Below are 15,564 nucleotides of genomic sequence, written 5' to 3'. Positions count from 1 at the left end.
AACCTTGTGTCAGTCAATTACAGCAAGACGCTCTGGATGGTAACAATGGAAATCTTTATAGCTGTATCTTGTTGTATATTTGCTGAGCATGACTGAAATTTAATATATATATATATATATATATAAACTCAGCAAAAAAAGAAATGTCCCTTTTTCAGGACCCTGTCTTTCAAAGATAATTCGTAAAAATCCAAATGTCTTCATTGTACAGGGTTTAAACACTGTTTCCCATGCTTTTTCAATGAACCATAAACAGCTAATGAACATGCACCTGTGGAACAGTCATTAAGGCACTAACAGCTTACAGATGGTAGGCAACTTATTTATTTATTTTTACCTTTATTTAACCAGGCAAGTCAGTTAAGAACAAATTCTTATTTTCAATGATAGCCTAGGAACAGTGGGTTAACTGCCTGTTCAGGGGCAGAACGACAGATTTGTACCTTGTCAGCTCAGGGATTTGAACTTGCAACCTTTCGGTTACTAGTCCAATGCTCTAACCACTAGGCTACACTGCACCCCAATTAAGGTCACAGTTATGAAAACTTAGGACACAAAAGAGTCCTTTCTACTAACTCTGAAAAACACCAAGAGAAAGATGCCCAGAGTCCCTGCTCATCTGCGTGAACATGCCTTCGGCATGCAGCAAGGAAGCATGAGGACTGCAGATGTGGACAGGGCAATAAATTGCAATGTCCGTACTGTGAGACGCCTAAGACAGCGCTATAGGGAGACAGGACGGACAGCTGATCGTCCTCTCAGTGGCAGACCACATGTAACAACACCTGCACAGGATCGGTACATCCGAACATCACACCTGCAGGACAGGTACAGCATGGCAACAACAATTGCCCGAGTTACACCAGGAACTCACAATCCCTCCATCAGTTCTCAGACTGTCCGCAATAGGCTGATAGAGGGTGGACTGAGGGCTTGTTGGCCTGTTGTAAGGCAGGTCCTCACCAGACATCACCGGCAACAATGTTGCCTATGGGCACAAACCCATTGTCGCTGGACCAGACAGGACTGGCAAAAAGTGCTCTTCACTGACGAGTTGCGGTTTTGTCTCATCAGGTGTGATGGTCGGATTCGCATTTATCGTCGAAGGAATGAGCGTTACACCGAGGCCTGTAGTCTGTAGCGGGATTGATTTGGAGGTGGAGGGTCCGTCATGGTCTGGGGCGGTGTGTCACAGCATCATCGGACTGAGCTTGTTGTCATTGTGGACAATCTGAATGCTGTGCCTTACAGGGAAGACTGCCTCCTCCCTCATGTGGTACCCTTCCTGCAGGCTCATCCTGACATGACCCTCCAGCATGACAATGCCACCAGCCATACTGCTCGTTCTGTGCGTGATTTCCTGCAATACAGGAATGTCAGTGTTCTGCCATGGCCAGCGAAGAGCCCGTATCTCAATCACATTGAGTATGTCTGGGACCTGTTGGATCGGAGGGTGAGGGCTTGGGCCATTCCCCCAGAAATGTCCGGGAACTTGCAAGTGCCTTGGTGGAAGAGTGGGGTAACATCTCTCAACAAGATTTGACAAATGTGGTGGAGTCCATGAGGAGGAGATGCACTGCAGTACTTAATGCAGCTGTTGGCCACACCAGATACTGACTGTTACTTTTAATTTTGACCTCCTCTTTGTTAATTTCTGTTCGTCACATGTCTGTGGAACTTGTTCAGTTTATGTCTCAGTTGTTGAATCTTGTTATATTTACTTAGAAATGTCCTTGTTTATGAAAGAAAAGCCATTTTTTTATCCATTTAAAATAACATTGAATTGATCAGAAATACAGTGTAGACATTGTTAATGTTGTAAATGACTTTGGTAGCTGGAAACGGCTGATTTTTTATGGAAAATCTACATAGGCATACAGAGGCCCATTATCAGCAACCATCACTCCTGTGATCCAATGGCGTGTTGTGTTAGCTAATCCAAGCTTATCATTTTAAAAGGCTAATTGCTTATTAGAAAACCATCTTGTAATTTTATTAGCATAGCTGAAAACAGTTGTTCTATTTAAAGATGCAATAAAATGGGCCTTCTTTAGACCAGTTGAGTATCTGGAGCATCAGCATTTGTGGGTTCGATTACAATCTCAAAATGGCCAGAAACAAAGAACTTTCTTCTATTTTTTGTCAGTCTATTCTTGTTCTGAGAAAGGAAGGCTATTCCTTGAGAGAAATTGCCAAGAAACTGAAGATCTCGTACAACGCTGTGTACTACTCCCTTCACAGAACAGCGCAAACTTTCTCTAACCAGAATAGAAAGAGGAGTGGGAGGCCCCGGTGCACGACTGAGCAAGAGGACAAGTACATTATGTCTAGTTTGAGAAACAGACGCCTCACATGTTCTCAACTGGCAGCATCATTAAATAGTACCCGCAAATCACCAGTCTCAACGTCAACAGTGAAGAGGTGACTCCGGTATGCTGGCCTTCTAGGCAGAGTTCCTCTGTCCAGTGTCTATGTTCTTTTGTCCATCTTAATCTTTTCTTTTATTGGCCAGCCTGAGATATGCCTTTCTTTGCAACTGTGCCTAGAAGGCCAGCATCCTGGACTCGTCCTGGGATTGAGCATGTATTAGTTTTGTGAGAACTGCAAGATATTTACCACGGTTTATTTGACATTAATTAGTATGCTTTGTTTGAGCTTAACCTGTAGTCGTTTGCTCTTTGTAAAAGTTCATATTCCTGCTTAAGTTCAGAAATTGTATTTTCTTCTTTACCCTGTATAGATTTTTATGGGCTTTTTATAAGATAGTGATTTATTTTTCTGTCATTTTAATTTATAATTCAGATTACATTTTTGCTGAGTATGAGATTATCATTCCCCTAATGTACATCTTTAAAAGCATCCCAAATTATTTTGGAGGTTGGCTTTTCTCTGTTGTCTATCTCTACCAGTGAAGGCTGGTGGGGGAGCTATAGGAGGACGGGCTCATTGTAATACCTGGAATAGAATAAATGGAATAGTATCAAACACATCATATGGAAACCATATTTTTGACTCCTTTTCATTTATTCCACCCTACCTGACGCCCTAGACCCACTCCAATTACCGCCCCAATAGGTCCACAGACGACGCAATCGCAATCACACTGCACACTGCCCTAACCCATCTGGACAAGAGAAATACCTATGTTAGAATGTTGTTCATCGACTACAGCTCAGCATTTAACACCATAGTACCCTCCAAACTCGTCATTAAGCTTGAGACCCTGGGTCTCAACCCCGACCTGTGCAACTGGGTCCTAGACATCCTGACGGGTCTCCCCCAGGTGGTGAGGGTAGGAAACAACACCTCAACACTGGGGCCCCACAAGGGTGTGTTCTCAGCCCTCTCCTGTACTCCCTGTTCACCCATGACTGCGTGGCCATGCACGCCTCCAACTCAATCATCAAGTTTGCAGACGACACTACAGTGGTAGACTTGATTACCAACAACAATGAGACGGCCTACAGGGAGGAGGTGAGAGCCCTCGTAGTGTGGTGTCAGGAAAATAACCTCACACTCAATGTCAACAAAACAAATGAGATGATCGTGGACTACAGGAAACAGCAGAGGGAGCAGCCCCCTATCCACATCGACGGGACAGTAGTGGAGAAGATGGAAAGTTTTAAGTTCCTCACCGTACACGTCACAGACAAACTGAAATGGTCCACCCACATAGACAGCATGGTGAAGAAGGCGCAGCAGTGCCTCTTCAACCTCAGGAGGCTGAATAAATGTGGTTTGTCACCAAAAACACTCACAAACTTTTACAGTTGCACAATCGAGAGCATCCTGTCGGGCTGTATCACTGCCCGGTACGGCAACTGCTCCACCCACAACCGTAAGGCTCTCCATAGGGTAGTGAGGTCTGCACAACGCATCACCAGGGTCAAACTACCTGCCCTCCAGGACACCTACACCACCCGATGTCACAGGAAGGCCAAAAGGATCATTAAGGACAGCAACCAACCGAGCCACTGCCTGTTCACCCCAATATCATCCAGAAGGCGAGATTAGTAGAGGTGCATCAAAGCTGGGACCGAGAGACTGAAAAACAGCTTCTATCTCAAGGCCATCAGACTATTCAAATCAAATCAAATCAAATGTATTTATATAGCCCTTCGTACATCAGCTGATATCTCAAAGTGCTGTACAGAAACCCAGCCTAAAACCCCAAACAGCAAGCAATGCAGGTGTAGAAGCACGGTGGCTAGGAAAAACTCCCTAGAAAGGCCAAAACCTAGGAAGAAACCTAGAGAGGAACCAGGCTATGTGGGGTGGCCAGTCCTCTTCTGGCTGTGCCGGGTGGAGATTATAACAGAACATGGCCAAGATGTTCAAATGTTCATAAATGACCAGCATGGTCGAATAATAACAAGGCAGAACAGTTGAAACTGGAGCAGCAGCACAGTCAGGTGGACTGGGGACAGCAAGGAGTCATCATGTCAGGTCGTCCTGGGGCACGGTCCTTGGGCTCAGGTCCTCCGAGAGAGAGAAAGAAAGAGAGAATTAGAGAGAGCATATGTGGGGTGGCCAGTCCTCTTCTGGCTGTGCCGGGTGAAGATTATAACAGAACATGGCCAAGATGTTCAAATGTTCATAAATGACCAGCATGGTCAAATAATAGTAAGGCAGAACAGTTGAAACTGGAGCAGCAGCATGGCCAGGTGGACTGGGGACAGCAAGAAGTCATCATGTCAGGTAGTCCTGGGGCATGGTCCTAGGGCTCAGGTCCTCCGAGAGAGAGAGAGAAAGAAAGAAGGAGAGAATTAGAGAACGCACACTTAGATTCACACAGGACACCGAATAGGACAGGAGAAGTACTCCAGATATAACAAACTGACCCTAGCCCCACGACACAAACTACTGCAGCATAAATACTGGAGGCTGAGACAGGAGGGGTCAGGAGACACTGTTAACCTCTTACCTCCACCCGACACGCAGGCGTCCCATCTAGACATCTGGAAATGCAAATGCGCTACGCTAAATGCTAATAGCACTCGTTAAACTGAAACATTCATTAAAACACACATGCAGGGTACTGAATTAAAGCTACACTCGTTGTGAATCCAGCCAACAAGTCAGATTTTTAAAATGCTTTTCGGCGAAAGCATGAGAAGCTATTATCTGATAGCATGCAACACCCCTAAAGCCCCGCAGGGGACGTAAACAAAATAATTAGCATAGTCGGCGCTACACAAAATGCAGAAATAAAATATAAAACATTCATTACCTTTGACCATCTTCTTTGTTGGCACTCCTAGGTGTCCCATAAACATCACTATTGGGTATTTTTTTCGATTAAATCGTTCCATATATAGCCTAGATATCGATCTATGAAGACTGTGTGATCAAGGAAAAAAACAGCGTTTTATAACGCAACGTCATTTTTTTAAATTAAAAAAGTAGACGATAAACTTTCACAAAACACTTCGAAATACTTTTGTAATGCAACTCTAGGTATTAGTAAACGTTAATAATCGATCAAATTGATCACGGGGCGATGTATATTCTATAGCTCTACGTCTTGAAATAATGTCCGGATAAATCTCAACCAAAATATCCAGTCGGAGACCGGAAGAAATGGGCTGTCTCTTGTTCGTTTGACCAAGAAACATAGCCTAGGCAAATGACAAGACTGTTGACATCGTGTAGGAAGCTGTAGGTATTGCAACCTCGGCTCCAGGTAATGTGGTTTCCATTCAACAATACATTCAAGTGGCGCATTGATATATTTTCCAGTTTTCAGTGATCAGATTTTCCTGCGCTTTTTGATGAAACATACGTTCTGTTATAGTCACAGCCGTGATTTAACCAGTTTTAGAAACGTCTGAGTGTTTTCTATCCACACATACTAATCATATGCATATACTATATTCCTGGCATGAGTAGCAGTGCGCTGAAATGTTGCGCGATTTTTAACAGAATGTTCGAAAAAGTAGGGGGTAGGATCAACAGGTTAAACAGCCATCACTAACATTGAGTGGCTGCTGCCAACATACTAACTCATCTCTAGCCACTAATAATAAAAACTTTACCCCAGTCCTCAGCAGTCCAATCCCTGTACCTTGTGGTGGTTAATTTCTTTACCATCAAATAAGGAGAGACAAACGTATCACACAAGTCAGAGTTATACTTAAACTAAATCTTTAATAATAAGAGCTTTGCAATAGCAATGACTTTCAACGATTCACCATTTCTAATGATACGTTGAGAGTGATAAAACAAAAGTAAAAAGGTATTTTATAGCGAAGATACACCCCTTTCAACCTACATGACGAACAACAGATACAAAGCATGTTCACAAGGTTAAGACTCCAAACTGGAACCATCTCTTCCTGGTATAGAGCAGAAACATTAACTCATGTTCTCTGGAATGCTCTTTAGGTTTTATCACCCAAAGACATCGTAAATCTCCTCTGTCAGTGTTATCTCATAGAGGCCCATCCTCAGTAGAACACACACAATAGTTAACAGAATACTCTATTTTGTCGAATAAAACAACCATTATAATGCAGTACAAGCATTATAACATAATCGTGCAATTTCCCTGACAACCTTTGCAGAATATCAGTATGTCCCTGATGTTTTTCTTGGAGAGAAGTGGATTCTTTGCTGCCTTTCTTGACACCAGGCCATCCTCCAAAAGTCTTTGTCTCACTGTGCATGCACTCACACCTGCCTGGTGCCATTCCTGAGCAAGTTCTGTACTGGTGGTGCCCCGATCCCACAGCTGAGTCAACTTTAGGAGACGGTCCCGTCAATTGCTGGACTTTCTTGGGCGCCGTGAAGCCTTCTTCACAACAATTGAACCGCTCTCCTTGAAGTTCTTGATGATCCGATAAATGGTTGATTTAGGTGCGATCTTACTGGCAGCAATATCCTTGCCTGTGAAGCCCTTTTTGTGCAAAGCAATGATGATGGCACGTGTTTCCTTGCAGGTAACCATGGTTGACAGAGGAAGAACAATGATTCCAAGCACCAACCTCCTTTAAACCTCCTTTAAAAAGGAGTTGCATTTTCCAATTAAGAACATTCAAAACAAAAAAAATAAAGAAAATATATGAGACAACGATAGGACAAGGTGACAGTAACAGACGAGCGTAACAAAAAATAATTATAATTATATATACAAACATACAATAAGAAAAAAATAATAATGAGACATTGGATAACCTGCCGTAGGCTACATATTATACATTACGTGTGAAACATTATGTGAAGGTTATATAGAGATTCAATCAATGAGATGTGGGGGGAGATTCTCCATATAGTCAATAAAAGGTTGCCAAATTCTGTAGAATGTCTTTAACTTATTCCTCAAGCAGTAAGTGATTTTCTCCAAAGGGATACAACTATTAACTTCCGATAGCCACATTGCAACTGACAGGGAGGAATCCAATTTCCATTTCAAGGCAATACATTTCTTGTTAGTAAAGTTACTCAGTAGACAGACCTCCGGGTCTAAAGGGAATGTAACCCCGTTGTAACGGGGCGTTCGTTCGTCGAAAGAGAGTCGGACCGAAATGCAGCGTGGTGGTTACTCATGTCTTTAATGAAACAAATGACGATACATGAACTAACTAAATAAATACAAAAACAACAAACGGAACGTGAAAACCTAATACAGCCTGTCTGGTGAACAACAACACGGAGACCGGAACAATCACACACGAAATACACAGTGAAACCCAGGCTACCTAAATACGGTTCCCTATCAGAGACAACAAGAATCACCTGACTCTGATTGAGAACCGCCTCAGACAGCCAAGCCTAAACTAGACACACCCCTAATCAACCACAATCCCAATGCCTACAAAAACCCCAATACGACAACACAATAAACCCATGTCACACCCTGGCCTGAACAAATATATAACGAAAACACAAAATACAATGACCAAGGCGTGACAGAACCCCCCCCCCCCTAAGGTGCGGACACCCGGACGCACCTCACAACCATAGGGAGGGTCCGGGTGGGCGTCTGTCCATGGTGGCGGTTCCGGCTCGGGACGTGGACCCCACTCCATTAATGTCATAGTTCCTCCCCTTTGCGTCCTGGGATAATCCACCCTCGCCTGCCGACCATGGCCTAATAGTCCTCACCCAGAACCCCACTGAACTGAGGGGCAGCTCGGGACTGAGGGGCAGCTCGGGACTGAGGCAGCTCGGGACTGAGGGGAAGCTCAGGACTGAGGGGCAGCTCGGGACTGAGGGGCAGCTCGGGACTGAGGGGCAGCCCGGGACTGAGGGGAAGCCCGGGACTGAGGGGAAGCCCGGGACTGAGGGGAAGCCCGGGACTGAGGGGAAGCCCGGGACTGAGAGAAAGCCCAGTACTGAGAGGAAGCCCAGTACTGAGAGGAAGCCCAGTACTGAGATGAAGCTCAGGCAGGTAGTAGGCTCCGGTCGATCCTGGCTGGATGGCGGATCTGGAAGATTCTGGTTGACTGGCAGATCTGGAAGAGACTGGTTGACTGGCAGATCTGGAAGAATCTGGTTGACTGGCAGATCTAGAAGATCATGGCTGACTGGCGGATCTAGCTGCTCTATGCAGACTGACAGCTCTGGCTGCTCCATGCAGACTGACAGCTCTGGCTGCTCCATGCAGACTGGCAGCTTTGTGCAGACTGACAGCTCTGGCTGCTCCATGCAGGCTGACAGCTCCTTGCAGACTGACAGCTCCTTGCAGACTGGCAGCTCCTTGCAGACTGGCAGCTCCTTGCAGACTGGCAGCTCTGGCTGCTTCATGCAGACTGACAGCTCTGGCTGCTTCATGCAGACTGACAGCACTGGCTGCTCCATGCAGACTGACAGCTCTGACTGCTCCATGCAGGCTGACAGCTCTGGCTGCTTCATGCAGGCTGGCAGCACCTTGCAGACTGGCAGCTCCTTGCAGACTGGCAGCTCCTTGCAGACGGGCAGCTCCTTGCAGACTGGCAGCTCTTTGCAGACTGGCAGCTCTGGCTGCTTCATGCAGACTGACAGCTCTGGCTGCTTCATACAGACTGACAGCTCTGGCTGCTTCATGCAGACTGACAGCTCTGGCTGCTCCATGCAGACTGGCAGCTCAGGCTGCTCCGAACAGGCAGGAGGCTCCGGCAGCGCTGTAGAGGAGGAAGTCTCTAGAAGCGCTGAACAGGCGGGAGACTCCGGTAGCGCAGGAGAGGAGAAATGATGCGTGGTGCTGGCACTGGCACTGGTGGTACTGGGCCGAGGACACGCACAGGAAGCCTGGTGCGGGGAGCTGCTACCGGAGGACTGGTATGTGAAGGTGGCACAGGATGGACTGGACCGTGAAGGTGTACTGGAGAGCCTGAGAGCAGGACTGGCACAGGACGTGCAAGGCTAGGTAGGTACACAGGAGGCCTAGTGCGTGAGGCTGGCACATTTTTCACCAGCCAACTAACACGCACCTCAGGACGAGTATGGAGCGCTGACCCAGGTGCCATCAAATCCCCGACACGCTCCGTCAGACGAATCTTGTACCTAAAGCACCAAGCTAGCAACTCCCTCATTACTCTCCACTCCACCTTCCCCATTAACTCCTTCACAGTCTCTGCTTCGCTCACCTCTAACACCGGCTCTGGTTCTGGTCTCCTCCTTGGCTCCTCACGATTAACAAGGAGAGTTGGCGATCTATCTCCAGACTCTGCCACTCTCCCTCTGAGCCCCCCTCCCCCCAATACATTTTTAGGGCTGACTCAAGGGCTTTCCTCTGCGCCGTCGAGATTGCCTCTCCAACTCCATTCTCCTATAGCCCTCTTCGCACTGCTCCAGTGAATCCCAGGTGGGCTCCGGCACTCTCTCTGGGTCGACCGCCCACCTGTCTATTTCATCCCACGTCGTATACTCCATGCTTCTGCTGTCCATAACTTCCTCCCTTCGCTGCTCCTGCTGTCGCTGCCTGTAACCACGCCACTCGGTCCGTGTGTGGTGGGTGATTCTGTAACGGCGTTCGTTCGTCGAAAGAGAGTCGGACCGAAATGCAGCGTGGTGGTTACTCATGTCTTTAATGAAACAAATGACGATACATGAAATAACTAAATAAATACAAAAACAACAAACGGAACGTGAAAACCTAATACAGCCTGTCTGGTGAACAACAACACAGAGACAGGAACAATCACCCATGAAATACACAGTGAAACCCAGGCTACCTAAATACGGTTCCCTATCAGAGACAACAAGAATCACCTGACTCTGATTGAGAACCGCCTCAGGCAGCCAAGCCTAAACTAGACACACCCCTAATCAACCACAATCCCAATGCCTACAAAAACCCCAATACGACAACACAATAAACCCATGTCACACCCTGGCCTGAACAAATATATAACGAAAACACAAAATACAATGACCAAGGCGTGACACCCGTGAATTGAGGATATGGTATAGCATACCCCCTGCCAGAAACCGTGTAGTTTTGAACACTGCCAAGTGGAATGGAGGAATGTTCCTTCTTCCGAGCCACATCTAAAACATAGGGAGGAGATATCTGGGTTGAAATTGTGCAGTCTAGATGGGGTGATATAGAGCTGATGGAGGAAATTAAACTGGATCAGTCTGTATCTGGAGTTCAATGTGGATGTAACACCATCCCTGCATAGGTCACTCCATAGATCCTCATCAAGATCAATACCCAGATATTTTTCCCATCTAAGTTGGGGTTTATCTAGCCCAGGCAGTGTTAGTCCTGACATAAGAGCATTGTATACACGGGAAATTGTCTTGAACAGTGGTTGGTCTGCGTGGCAGAGTTGTTCAATAGGTGACATCTTAGGTTGGTTCCATTGTCCCTTGAGAGTCACCCTAATAAAATGTCATAGTTGTAGGTAGCTAAAGAAGTCCCTGTTAGGCAAGTGGTATTTCTGTTTCAGCTGATCAAAAGACATAAGAACTCCCTCCTCGTAACAATGTTCCAGAAGAGTGATCCCCTTATCAGACCATGGTCTAAAGTTACTGTTCTGGAAAAACATAGGAATCAATCTATTGTTCCATAAAGGGGTTTTAGGGGAAAGGAATCTCCCTCGTCTGAACAGCTCATGCAGTTTGCACCATGCCAGGACAGAATGTATGAGTAAAGGCATTTACCTCAAACTTTTCAATGTTCAACCATGAGGGATAGGGACCATTGTCAAACCTCTGAGCCAGAAACCTAGACTGTGCAGCCCAGTAGAACATTCTAGAATTGGGGAGGTTTACTGTAATCAAGGGTCAGTTTATCCAGGCCAACCCTAGGGGTTTTGCCGTGCCAGATAAACTGTCTGGTCAGCTTGTCGAGAGAGGAAAAAAAATGCTGCGGGAACAGGGATAGGGAGAGATTGAAACAGATATAGAAATCTGGGCAGAACATTCATTTTAATTACATTGATTCTACCCAGTAGAGTGAGAGGTAAATCCATCCATTTACAAAGGTCAACCTCCACCTTTTACAACAAACTGGCCAGATTGAGTTTATAGAGGTTGTTCAGATTACCATCCACCATTATGCCCAAATATGTGAAGCCCATAGGCGACCATCTAAAAGGAAACTTGTGTTTGATGGTATGATGGTCAAAGACAGACAACGGTAAGATTCCGCTTTTATCAAAATTGACCTTATATCCAGAGAAAGAACTATAACACTGTAGTAGGATCTGCAAGTGAGAGAGGGAGTGTTCTGGGTTTGTTAGAAATAAGATAAGGTCGTCTGCAAAGAGTGATAATTTATGGGTATGGGGGCCCACCTCAAAGCCATGTATGTCAGGGTACGTTCAGATGGCGAGGGCAAAGAGGTGCGGGCTAATTGGGCAACCTTGTCTGTTCCCCCTATAAAGAGGAAAAGAGGAGGAAGTAATCCCATTTGTAGCAATCCTAGCTTTAGGAGATTTGTACCTAAACGGAAGTTTTCTAAGACGCGAAAGAGGAATGGCCATTCAACCCTATCAAAGGCCTTTTCAGCATCGAGGTAGACTGCGACACTAGGTATTTTGTTTTTGTTAGCAAGGTGAATTATATCAAAGAACCTTCTGAAATTATTGGAGGGCAATCTATTAATTATGAAGCCAGTCTGATCTGGGTTGACCAACAGGGGAAGACATGACTCCAGTCTCTTAGATAGCATCTTGGTGACCAGTTTACAATCTGTGTTAAGGAGAGAGATTGGTCTATAGGAGGCGCACTTTGGCAGGTTTTTCCCTTTCTTGTGGATTACAGTAATCACTGCTTGAGAGAAGGACTCTGGAAAGCAGTTGTCTTCCCTGGCTTTTTTAAGTACCTCCATAAGGTAGGGGACCAACAGCTCCCTACATTCTTTATAGAACCCTGGAGGGGAGCCATCCTCCCCAGGAGATTTATTAGAAGGTAAGGATTTAATGGCCTCCAACAATTCAGGATCTGAGAAGTGTTCACTCAGGCGCTCGCTGTCTTCCCCTGACAGGCATGGGAGGTTGAGAGAGGAGAGAAAGGAGTCGATCTCTGATAGTAATAATGCTGTTTTGATTTAGTGATGGCCCTCTCAGCTTGATATGTGTTCAGAATATTATATTTAAGTTTTTTATTTACCAAAAGCCTGTATAGATCTTTAGTCGGGCCTCTTTGGTAGGTTTTCTCTAGCTCGGAGATTTCAGATTCAAGGGCACTCAGTTCCGCACCGTGTTTTCTCTTCAGCCCTTAGTATAGGAAATGATCTGTCCCCTCAGATAGGCCTTCAATGTGTCCCAAAGAATGAAACTGTCAGGAGCGGAAGGTTTGTTTGTCAAAGTAAAAATATTGATCTGCTCTTTGATGAATGCACAAAATTCAGGTTGCTTTAGGAGTGTAGAATTTAGTCTCCATCTATATGCTTCATTTACCTTGGTAGGAATGGAGATTGATAATACCAGAGGAGAATGGTCACTAAGCAATCTGGGGAGATACTCGACATCTAACACTCTATGAAACAGTTGTTTCGAAAGTAAAAAGTTATCTATGCGTGTGTGTCTTGTGTGGGTGTGAATAAAAAGTGTAGTCCCCAAAATATACTCTCCTGTAAATGTAATATAACTCACCCCGGAAAGATACGGTTAGTTGAAAATGTACAAATCAATTATAGTGACCGGGAGATACCATAAGAGAAAACAAACTGCATTTGATCCCCCAGAGAGACCGTCCTGGCTCAGACGTTGCTCAGTTCTTTGAGAAAAGTGTGCACTTCTCCCGGTGTGTTGAAGAGATGGCTTCGGCCTTTGTACTGAACTTTCATCCGCGCAGGGTGGATGAGGTAGCCGGTGATGTTCTTCTCCTTCAGTGCTTCAGGCAGGTCTGAACTGCTTGCGGCGTCTGGCGAGGTCCGCGCTCATATCCGGGAAAAGGCTGACCCTCTTCCCATCGATGGTGATGTCCCCCTTTGGCTCTTGCGAGTTGCAGTATCTTCTCTCTGTCTTGGAAACGGAGGAACCTGATCAGGACGGCCCGTGGGGGCTCATCTGGCCGGGGTTTCAGCGCTGATCTTCTGTGGGCACGTTCGATTTCCAGCGGCTTGGTGAAGTTGATTATGCCTAGGAACTCCGGGATCCATTGAGTGAAGAAACGGACCGGGTCCCGGCCCTCGCTGTCCTCTTTCAATCTGCACAACGCAGAAAATAAAATATATTTTGGATTTTAGATTCTTCAAAGTAGCCACCCTTTGCCTTTTGACAGCTTTGCACACTCTTGGCATTCTCTCATCCAGCTTCACCTGGAATGCTTTTCCAACAGTCTTGAAGGAGTTCCCACATATGCTGAGCACTTGTTGGCTGCTTTTCCTTCACCCTGTGGTCCAACTCATCCCAAACCATCTCAATTGGGTGAGGTCGGTGTTATGAATTTTATGTATACATTTGATGTATAATGACTAAATTATGTATACATTTATAGTAATCTAACAGAATTCTACTCTGTCTCTGTATAATGAGGAAGAATGTTTGTCCATAAGAAAATAGGAACTGTTAGCAGACAAGGAACTGTGGCAGACATCTTGTGACCACTGTGAAACTGATAAAGGGAAGTAGGTCTCCCCACCCAGAGGGGAGAAACTGTTGGGCTTAAAGTAGATTGTGTAACATGTTGCAGGATGTGATAAGCAATGTATGTATGCATAAGAGAAGACTTGTAAACTATATTGTCATTGCCTGAGAGGAGGAGCGACATTTATGATGAAATGAGAGGTACAGTATATAAACCAATGTACATGAAATGATTGGCAGAGCTCTCGTAAATAAACGTTGCTGACTATCGTAGACTGGCCTCTGTCTGTTTCATTTCAACAAGAATCTTACAAATTCTTGGTAGCAGACCGAGGAGTTCAATTGAAGTTCAGTTTACATAATTCTCTTAACAGTCGGGTGATTGTGGAGGCCAGGTCATCTGCAGCACTCCATCACTCTCCTTCTTAGTCAAATAACTCTTACACAGCCTGCATTCCCACTAAGCGCAAACCAGATGGGATGGCATATCACTGCAGAATGATGTGGTAGCCATGCTGGTTAAGTGTGCCTTGAATTCTAAATAAATCACAGACAGTGTCACCAGCAATGCACCTCCACACCATCACACATGCTTCACCGTGGGAACCACACATTCAGAGATCATCCGTTCACCTACTCTGCGTCTCACAAAGACAGAGCGGTTGGGAACCAAAAATCTCACAGTTGAACTCATCAGACCAAAGGACAGATTATCCAAAGCTAACACCTCATTTGGCCACCTTTCCTTCCAGTTCTCTTCTGCCAATGACTGGAACGAATTGTGTAAATTGCTAAATTGTAATTACATTGTCACTATTGGCCAATTTATTGCCTTACCTCCTTACTTCATTTGCACACACTGTATACAGATGTTTCTATGGTGTTATTGACTGTATGTTTGTTTATCCCATGTGTAACTCCGTGTTGTTGCTTTTGTCACACTGCGTTGCTTTATCTTGGCCAGGTTGCAGTTGTAAATGAGAACTTGTTCTTGTTCTCAACCATCTGCCTCTGGGTCCCGCCTTTTAGGTGTTTGAGAACCATATGTTTTTTTCCCCCCATCATGGCGCCTGTCATGTGATAAGTTTGATTTTTTTTTTACGTGTCTTAACGTGTCTTAACGTGTATAGAATCAAAGTTAACCTTATCTGTTCCGCCTCACTAAAGATCCATGTAACACTTTTTAGCAGACATGACATAGGGCGATGGGCATTCCATGAATAGGAGGATCATAGTATTAATACATAGTTACTGTATACATTACATAGAGTATATAGAGCATCTGGGCTGAGTAGACAAATAAATATAAAAAAGTAACATCAAGCAAAGTGCATCTTTGTAGTTGAGGCACTGTGCCTTTTTAGTGCTTTATAGCGCCGTCTCCTCTCCTAATGTACTATGAAAAAAGAATGTGGATATGTACATTGTACATACTTTTAAAGAAAGACTGCCACTTAAGTACTGTGGTTGGTTGTATTACCTTAGAAATGAAGTATAGTGGCTGGTGGGGGTCTACTTAGAGTGAGTGGGTCTTCTAAAATGGGATGAGTGCACGCACACACACACACACACACACACACACACACACACACACACACACACA

The sequence above is a fragment of the Oncorhynchus keta genome, chromosome 31 (genome assembly GCF_023373465.1).
Source record: "Oncorhynchus keta strain PuntledgeMale-10-30-2019 chromosome 31, Oket_V2, whole genome shotgun sequence".
In the NCBI taxonomy this organism is placed as follows: domain Eukaryota; kingdom Metazoa; phylum Chordata; class Actinopteri; order Salmoniformes; family Salmonidae; genus Oncorhynchus; species Oncorhynchus keta.
Note: the sequence above shows the minus strand (reverse complement) of the source record.